The following is a 10,586-nucleotide window of genomic DNA, read 5'->3' on the forward strand; positions in this document are numbered from 1 at the left end:
ACAGCTGTTGCTCATTCAGCTTAAGTTGCACCAAACCCAGAAATATTTATTTAAATGCTACTTGCATTTACAGTTTCATTGCAATGCAATTTCGCACATGATATGAATTTTATTGCAGCCACTCCTGTGAATTAGAAAACAAAAACCAATGTGTTTTTGACAAAAACTGTAGATAAAACAGCACACTTGACTCGTGTAAATGAGCAGTATATGTGTTTCCCTTTTGGATTTTGGTCATATCCAGCCTTATCAAAGAGATGGAAATGATTTCTCTGACATTTGATTGGAGGAAAAGATTTTAGAGGGTCTGTAGCTCCATGGTTTTAATATCATAAATAAAATATATCCCAAAGATTTCATGTTTGCTGAGCATCTGGCCAAAAAAATAAAAGGCCAGTATGTAACCACCACCTAGCAACCATGCAAAACACCCTAGCAACCATGTAGCAACATTCTAAAAAACTAACATCACATAGCAACGCCCCTGGCAACCACCCATGCTGAGTTTACAACATAACAGTTGCGTAACATTCTAGGTGTTTCTGAAACCAAAAAGAACATTTTTGACATTCCTTGTTTCTAATTCACAGACAGGAGCAATAATGCTTTTCTATGATAATGGTAGTCCTGGCTTTCCTCTGAGTGTCTGGGAGTGAAGAAACAATAAAATGAAATACAATAAACGAACAATACTGTTTAAAAAAAAAAACTGCCAAAGGGAGTGAAAAGGAGTCAGACTAATATTTTTGGAGCGTGTGAGTGAAGTGGGTTTGGGGGAGATGAATATTATCTACAGATGACACTAAAGACTGATGGTGATGATGATGAACTCCTCTTCCTCTGGTCGTGTACTGATGTCAGTACCCCATTGTGAACACTGTGGTTCAGTTTGTGTCAGATGTGTGTGTTACATATATCTATGGAAAAGTACTGTACGTGCACTGCCTGAAAATATGTGCATATAAAATGTCATGAAAACTATATAAAATGTGATTAAAAATAAAAAAAAGAACATTTGTCGTCTTCTGTTTTTTCCCCCCTCCAAAACATTAATGATTGATTTTATTCTTCATGACACACACATTTATTATTAATAATAATAATAAATTGAGAATTGAGTGACTGTTCAAATTTAAATACACAAGACAAACAGTCAGCGGTATCAAAAATATGACTAGTAAATTATGTATAAAATTATATAAATATATATAATTATCTAGTTTTTAATACATTTAATTATATATATAGTGTGTGTGTGTGTGTGTATAACAATAATAATAATAATAATAATTATTATTATTATTATTATTATTATGACAATAAAAAAATCCGGCTAGTAATAGATTTGTAAAAGTTGTGACCTTGTAGTGACAATCATAAAATAATTTCTGAATTAAGAAATAAATGTTCCCATCATTGTCTATGGGTGAGGGGGAAAACAATGCATTACCTCATAATATATATTAGAGGCCATTTAAAAATGTGCATTTCCAAAAAAGATGGGGCAGTGTTCCATTTCATCTTTGAATAACACAATTATGATTCATTTTGATTTTACATCTGATGTTGTGAAGATATGATCCCTTTAAAATGCTAAACCGTGCAATCTCCCCAAACAACCAATAGATGGAGTTAAAGACACTAAAGCTTTTTTTCTGGTTGTAATGAGCATTAAATAATACAATATTATTATACCCTAGATAAATGCATTGGTTTAAAGGATATTTCAATAATTTGGTTACAATCAGATTTATAAACACTAGCTGACTTTAAAAAAAAATAAAATAAAATTCCCAATCTAAAGTGTTACATTTCTGAGCAGTGGTCAGGAAGTCCTGAATCAAAGAAAAAGGCCAAATATTTACTCTGTGCTGCTTCACAGCTTCCATCACCATGGAAACCAGTTCAGAAAGCTTTCTTAATATCATGTGACACGTGGGTCACATGACAGTCCCACCCTGCATGTATATTTTCATAAACCTTTACTGAGAAGTCAAATTTCTGTGTAGTCTGCCTGTCTGAGGCACTAATTATGATATGAACATATGGCGCAAGCGATTCATCTTCATACAGTATTTCAGTTGCTCAAAAGTATCTGGTGGTCTGGTGGACATGAAATTAGGTTTTCGAGAAAAGCCCTGCGCTCTAGACATAGTTCGCAAAAGTAAATACAACATGTTGATTCAAACCTAAAACCAACTTAAAGGAGGAATCATTTTCTCCATGAGCTTGTGGTTTGAATCACCGTAATTGGTTGCATGATTTGACGAGACATGTTTATAACATCTGGTTATTTTGAAAATACTTCTGACAATTAAAAATACCTAATTACAGCCCTCCCATTGGGAATCCATGTAAAGTTCATGCAAACCGCCGGAACGAACGGAAAAAGGAGGACAGTGAAAGCCAAATGTATACTTGTGTGTCATTTTTGGACTTAAAATATATTAAACAATCAGTTCAAGATTATGCTATGGAAATATAAGTTCAGGAGTTTGGGGCAGTTCATTAGTATTTATTCATTTTAATGGCACTGTGAATTAAATAATTGAATAAAACAATATTAAAATAAAAGTTTAAATTACAAAAATAAATCTAGCAATAAATGCAGTATATATAGATATAATAATTGAATAAAACAATGGTAATAAAAGTAGTTGATATATTATGTTTATACACACACACACACACACACACATATACATATCTATATATAATTTTTCATTAAAACATTTACTATTAAAATTGCATAAACAGAGCAAGCAATGGTGTATAAAATATAAAAATGATATATATATATATATATATATATATATATATTAATAAATGTATTATTTTTATTATAATTACATTTATTATAAATTACATAAAGCAAGCAACAAATAGTATATATTTACAGATAACATTAAAAAATTAAGATGTGATTAAATAATAAAAATTGCAGTCTTAATTCTGGAATTGTGTCTAAAATAATGAGTGACTGTTAAAATTTCAATGGACAATACAGATTTAACAGCTGTATCAAAAATAAGAAAATAATTCATAAAAATTATATGAATAGAAATCAATTTTGCCATCATTGTCTATGTGGTCAAAAAACAACACATTTTCTAAAGGGTTTTCTAATTATATCAGATGCCAATTTAAAAAGTTATTTCAAAACAGATAGGCAGGGTTTCATTTCTGAATAACACACAATTATGATTTATTTTAATTTCACATCTTCTGATGATATAAAGGACTGACAGGACAGAGTCGAGAACATTAATATATTAGTACGTGTGCTGATCACATTCAGACCTCACTGTCTTACTCTCCGACACTGATTTCATTTGTAAACTCACTCCAGCTCTGTTAGCCGTCATGATGCATCATTGTGATTCTGCACATTAGATCCAGCAATGAAACACATCATAACACTTGGACAACGGTTTAGTGTGGGGAAGAACTAAATGACTGATTTCACCCATAATAAAATCTGCTAAATAAAGTCCTCTGCAAACACACACATCTGGATGTGATTCCACTGGCGTTTCTTCATATCTTTCACTGAATGGCTTGTGTCCACTGCAGTTTTGTTTTATTCAACTGGCGGGTGATAAAAAGAAAAATCTGATCTGGGTATTTTTTTATTATTTATTTGAAGAGAGAAACCCATAAAAACATTCAGGCATGTTTTTTCCCCCAATTAAAATCAAATTTATTGTAGAATTCTCTTCCTTTAACTCATAGAAACAAATGGGTAACTGGGATTAATTTGTCCACACACTAAACCAATTTTATCTCTCTAAAAAAATAAGGAGAAAGAAATAGGGAACTAATTATTTTTAAAACTAAATATATATATATAGTGAATTTAAATTCTATTCATTTCGACCACCTATTTTCGACTGCTTCAACAAATATATAAAAAATATAAGTTAAATATATCAACAACTTCCTTTAACTCATAGAAACAAATGGGTAACTGGGATTAATTTGTACACACACTAAACCAATTTTACCTCTCTAAAAAAATAAGGAGAAAGAAATAGGGAACTAATTATTTTTAAAACTAAATATATATATATAGTGAATTTAAATTCTATTCATTTCGACCATCTATTTTCTACTGCTTCAACAAATATATAAAAAATATAAGTTAAATATATCAACAAAAATGTTTTTTCCACTGAATTATGGAAGATTGTTTCTAACACAGGATAAAAATAAATATAATAAAAATAAATTAAAAGGTAATTGCAACTTTTTATCTTACAATTCTGACTTTTTTCTCTCATATTTCTCAGAATTGTGAGATATAAACTCAGAAATTTGAGATATAAAGTAGGAATTGCACTAAAAATCATCAAGCAAGTCAGAATTGTGATAGCCACAATTACCTTTATTATTTTTTATTCCTCATTCCATGGCAGAAAAAAAAGAATTTAGAAATAAAAACTCAATTCAGATTTTAAAAATAAGAATTGTGAGATGTAAACTAAAAAAAATTGTGTAGAACTAGCAGTTCTGAGGTAAAAAGTCTGAATTTTGAGATAAAAAGTCACAATTGCCATTATTTTTTATTCTGTGGCAGAAACAAACATAAAAAAATTGTGAAATGTTAACTCAATTCAGAAGGAAAAAAAGACGAGATGTAAACAACAACAACAACAAAAAATGTTTTATATTTTGCAACTCTGAGGAACCAAAAAAAAAAAAAAAAAAACTCTGAATTGTGAGAGTTGCAATTACCCTTTTTATTTTTTTATTCCATGGCAGAAACAGGCTTCCATATCGAATCGCTCCCATGATGTTACCAAACCATATAATGTTATTTTTCCTGTGCAACACAAAAGTAGCATTTTGAAGCATTTTCACAGAGCTCTTCACTTGCGCATCCAGTTTTCCCATGGCGTAACCAACGCCTTGTTTCTGGCGACGCTCTCAGCCTCACCTTCACACCAACAGGTTCAACTCAACACAAACACAGCCGAGACAGACACCGCAACAGGTCAGGACTCATGTCAAACATCTGAGGTCCCTCGTTACAATAACAAAACCCAAAGCTCTTGCATTTCAGCGGGAAACAGCCGGAGCAGAGGGAGTCGATTCCAAACGTCTGATTGTATACATCAAAACAAATAAACAATGTACTGAGAATCTGGTGCTGGAATGAAAAGCACAACTCTAATGCACATACTTGGTTTCAGATCATTGGTTCTTTTCAGGACAACTGTCACCGCTGATCAAACCCAAACATCCAGTCGGGGGGGGTCTGTGGCCACTTTTAAAGCTCATCTTCATGAAGTCGAACATCTAGATTCATACTCTGAGGGCAAATACAATAATGCTTCGCTTTTCCAATCCATCGCGAAAATAAAATTGCGGTGCGAGAAACAGAGCGCAACAGTGAGCGGCCACTTTGGAAGGCGAAGTCATTTTCTCCATTGGGATTTCAAAACAATCATCAATAGAGTTCTGAGCTACGAACCAAACCAAACCAAACCCAGGATGAATCACAATACGACAAACTTCGAATTGGAAGAAAACAAAAAGTATATGAAAAGCAGAAAAAGACAAAGACTCAAAGACTTTCATGAGTGAATAAACTACTTACAGGAAAATTACATCATACCCTTCACTAGCAATTATCCTGAGCAGTGACGTCAAAGACAGCAGACGAGGAAAAACATAGTTCATTTCATACATATTTTCAATTTGTTTACAAAAGTGAATTATTGATTTATTTCATCAAAATACACTGCTCCTTTTGAATGGCTGATGTAGAAAGATGCCATTTGCCAAGGAACAATTCACTCTCTGTCCAACCAAGATTAGGATGAGTTTGTTTCTTCATCAGATTTGGAGAAATGTAGCATTGCATCACTGCCTCAGCAATGGATCATCTGCAGTGAATGGATGCCGTCAGAATGAGAGTCCAAACAGCTGATAAAAACATAAGAAACTAATCCATCATTAAAATGTGTGGAATGTTGCTTCCATTCTAAAAATATGAGTCCTCTATCCATACTATTGCTTTCTCCAGTGAAAAAGTCATCTCGTCTGAATCATACAAATGTGATATTTGAATATACATATATGAATAAACAAATATGTGGGTGGATTTTGATGTGAGAGAACAACAGGAGATGGACTTTTACACTGCAGGAAGCTTTATGAATAATCATATTTTGGCCAGAAGTAACCATTTCGATTTAAAACGCCTTATTTATAGATTTGTTTCTTACAAACACGCAGCTTTCAGCTTCTCAAGACATTAACTGATGGACAGGAGTGGTGTGGATTACTTGTGGATTATTGTGATGTTTTTATCAGCTGTTTGGACTCTCATTCTGACGGCACCCATTCACTGCAGAGGATCCACTAGTGAGCAAGTGATGCAATGCTACATTTCTCCAAATCTGTTCAGATGAACATACAAGCTCATCTACATCTTAAATAGCCTCAGGGTGAGAAAATTTTCAGCAAATTTAAATTTTTGGGTGAACTATTCCTTTAATGCTTTATAGTTACACCTTGGAGTCAACTAGACTCTAGTTGACTCCAAGTTACTAGTTACTAGACAATGCAAACCAGTCAAAACCTTGATGCACCCACACACACACGTCTTATGTAATCTATGTGTGTTAATAGCGGCACATTTGCTCCGCATTACCCGATAATGCTCCAATGAGAAGTTTGCAAGCTAATTAAAGCCTCTATAACAGATTTAGCCTGGCCTGCCGTGCAGATTAAGAGAACACTAACTTTGCCTCATCTCTGAGTTACCTAATTCTCCTTGCTCAGACCGGCTGATGAAATCGGTGTAAACTGTCAGAGATACTCGAACTACATGACAAAGCTGACAGACATTTTCCCGCTAATAGACGTTTCCAAACTATCTAAAGGTCTTAGGAAAAGAAAACAGACATGTCATGGAGGGTACTTGAACGCACATAAACATCTTATCTTCTTATAATCTTCTTGTATGTTTTTACATGCATATATCACCTACCTAATAAAAATAATCGGGGGTCAGTATGTATTTTTTTGCATTAAGGATGCATTAAGTTGATCAAAAGTGACATTTATTATGAACTCTCTATTAATCAAAGAATCTTGTACTACACTTTCCACAAAAAAAAATATTACACAGCACAACTGTTTTCAACATTGGTAATAATCAGAAATGTTTCCTGAGCAGCAAATCAGCATATTAGAATGATTTCTGAAGATCATGTGGCACTGAAGACTGGAGTCATGATGCTGAAAATTCAGCTTTGATCACAGGAATAAATTACATTTTTTTAAATTGAGAGTTTTTAAATTGTAAAGTTTTGTATAATCACTTATTATTTATTTTAATTAGTACAGGTCTGAATACGTACGTATCAAAAAGGGACGCCTCGTCTTTGACCCAAATACATTTGACAATTGTATTTATTTATTTATTTGTTTTTAGAAACAAACAATACAAGCAAACATTTGCTTACAGCAATTAACTAATAGGCAATGACACATTTTTGTAAGTCAAAACCCAAAGATGAGCATTTTAGTACACCTGGTTGGTTCCATCATCCTGAAGTGAATAGGTTTTTGGTTAGATGCCTGAAATAAGGTCTGTGGTTTAACACAAGCTCAGTATATTATCACGTTTTATTCTACAACATAACATACACCAGTAAAACCCTCTTGCTGCTTTTTTAAAGGTTTCATTTGTCTCGGAGGCTTTAAAATTTATGAATGTTGTTAAGATTATCATGATGAACAAAATGTGTAAGAATCATAAACTTCTGTTAGTCACAGATCTTGTTTTCTGCAATAATCCAAAATCCAATGGAAAAATCCTATGGATGACACTAAACTTCCAGGTCGGCCTACGAAAACACGTCCTCCATGCAGCGCTATATAATTGGCTGATAATATGTTTCCTGTTGCTAATGTCATTTTGGTCAAAAACAGCTAAAACAATTAGGTTAAACATTCATTCTTTATGTTTACATCCACAAAATGCCAAAAAGTTGTGACGCACAGAATGATAATTTACTCACTCGCACATTTAAATGCAGCTGTCGCTCCCAAAATGTTCCAGTGTGTACACTGATTCAGTATACAACCGTCACAAATAAATGACATATTATGACACCTAAATACACTGGCAATATCTAGTATTCTGTAAATCACAGACATCAACACGCTGACAATTCCAGTTAAAGGTGAGGCGTGTTATTTCTGCACAAATGGAGTCACTGAAACAATTACAAGACTAAAGTCTATTTTGAAAGATAAGATAATGCTGAGTCAATTTCACAGTTCAGAAGGTGAGGCGTGTTATTTCTGCACAAATGGAGTCACTGAAACAATTACAAGACTAAAGCCTATTTTGAAAGATAAGATAATGCTGAGTCAATTTCACAGTTCAGGTGAATCACTCTACAAATGATTCATGGCTTTCTCTGCATGTTGAACTTGGAAAGAAGAAAATATTCTAACATCAAACAAGTTAAATAAACTATCATTCCATCCTCTTAAATCTCTCAGCAAAGACATGCTTCAGCGTTTAGCACTCTGTCCTTTCTCCAAGACACACAGGTGCTGAATCACGCAGTGGGAATGTTACGGGAGTCAGATAACTCGAGTCTTTGGACAGGTTGCAGAGTGAATGTGTGCCATGCTGCCATACGGCCAGACATTTATTTTAGTGAAGGTCTTCCATCTGCTTTGCATTAGCTGACTCCAACACTCTCTACGCTCCGAGCCGATGTGTTTCAGTGAGTCACTAACGGATCACTGCAGAGACTCACGTTCACCCTTCCTGGCAGACTGCGTTGTTGGTAACCGGCCATAAGTTTCAAGGTATTTCGCTTGGGAAGGACTTGATGTTTTTTTAAATGTGATGGCACACATTTCTCCAAAGCAAGTCCAAGAAGAACATGGAAAACATGCTGCTTTTCACAACTGCAAAACAAGTCAATTGAAAACATCTCACATCTCAGATCTCAGTTCTATTTATTTTCTAGAGCATGAACCACAATACATTTCAATGCAGCTTTATAGAAATACGAAATATGAAGGAAAAACCTGAATACTCCCACAGTTATCAAGTCAAAGGTGATGGGCGAGAAAAACTCAAGGTATGCATACCTGCATTAACACGCAGAAAGGTAACCGATGGCACACAAGCAAAAATAGCAAGAGAGATTACATGCAGGCCTATTGATTTTATTTAGTTGTTTATTTTAGATATGAAGTCATTTGCAAATGCATGCCAAACTACATACCGCGGTAATCCTTTAGCGTCGTGCAGCATGTTTAATTCAGTTATGAGCTGTAGGGGAAGCTAAACACTCAAAACGACAAGATTTGCGCGTCCACTGACCTGGAAAGAGCAGTTCGGTCTCCATTTGTTGAGGCACTGAATATAAGAAATTTAGTCACAAGATGATATAACATGCATGTAGACTCACATCTGAATGTGCATGTCTGCATCAGTTACATGAAATATGCAAATAATAAATATCAATAATGGATGATATATCACATTTTCATTGGTTTATTTATTACTTTATAATATGTGACCATGGACCACAAAACCAGTCTTAAGTGTCAATTTTTCGAAACTGAGATTTATACATCATCCGAATAAATAAGCTTTCCACTGATGTATGGTTTGTTAGGATAGGACAATATTTGGCTGAGATACAACTATTTGAAAATCTGGAATCTGAGGGTGCAAAAAAATCAAAATATTGAGAAAATTGCCTTTGAAGTTGTCCAAATAAAGTCCTTTGCAATGCATATTACTAATCAAAACTGAAGTTTTTATATATTTACGGTAAGAAATTTACAAAATATCTTCATGGAACATGATCTTTACTTAATATCCTAATGATTTTTGGCATAAAATAAAAAACGATAATTTTGACCCATACAATGTTTTTTTGGCTATTGCTACAAATATAAATATACCCAGCGACTTAAGACTGGTTTTGTGGTCCAGGGTCACATATTATAATAGAATCTACAAACTCTGCTGATTCAACAACCAGGTGGTCTGGGGTTTGCTTGCTTGCTTTGCTAAAGCAATCCATCTTAACTCACAGAAATAAACTGCTATGATGACAAAATGTAGACCTCAGCTATTTACAGTGAGTATTTAAAAAGGTAGATGCTTTTTAGATTCTATTTGCACCAAGTACGAATAGCCTTTTGTGACTAAGTGCCAAACAGTGATAGATGCAACTGAGTGTCAATAGAAGTAATATTCTATTTGCACTAATGGTAAAATATCTGGGCCCATATTCACAAAACATCTTAAGGCTAAAAGTAGCTCATAACTCGCGGATTTAGGAGAAAATCTTAAAAAATAATGGGCGCGTCTGTCCTAAATTTAGGACTCCTACATTTTTGTTCTAAGAGTATTTCACAAAGCGTTTTAGCGCTAAAATTAGCTCCTAAATCTGTGAAACGTTAGGAGTAGTGAAGAGTCCTAAGTCACTAAGACCAAGTCACAACTATCCTAAAATGGATGTTGCCAGCAATCTGCCTCGGAACATCAAGTCAAGTCACCTTTATTTATATAGCGCTTTTAACAATACAGATTG

At 33.9% G+C, this 10,586-nt stretch overlaps 1 long non-coding RNA gene across 2 annotated transcripts in view; it reads right to left on the reverse strand.

Moving 5' to 3' along the window:
• LOC107754591 (uncharacterized) overlaps positions 1 to 10,586 on the reverse strand; it is a 43,430-nt gene that overhangs the window by 5,246 nt on the left and 27,598 nt on the right. The gene's annotated exons all lie outside the window — the stretch shown is intronic.

The sequence above is a fragment of the Sinocyclocheilus rhinocerous genome, unplaced genomic scaffold, assembly GCF_001515625.1.
Source record: "Sinocyclocheilus rhinocerous isolate Xijiao unplaced genomic scaffold, SAMN03320098_v1.1 scaffold472, whole genome shotgun sequence".
Classification (NCBI taxonomy): domain Eukaryota; kingdom Metazoa; phylum Chordata; class Actinopteri; order Cypriniformes; family Cyprinidae; genus Sinocyclocheilus; species Sinocyclocheilus rhinocerous.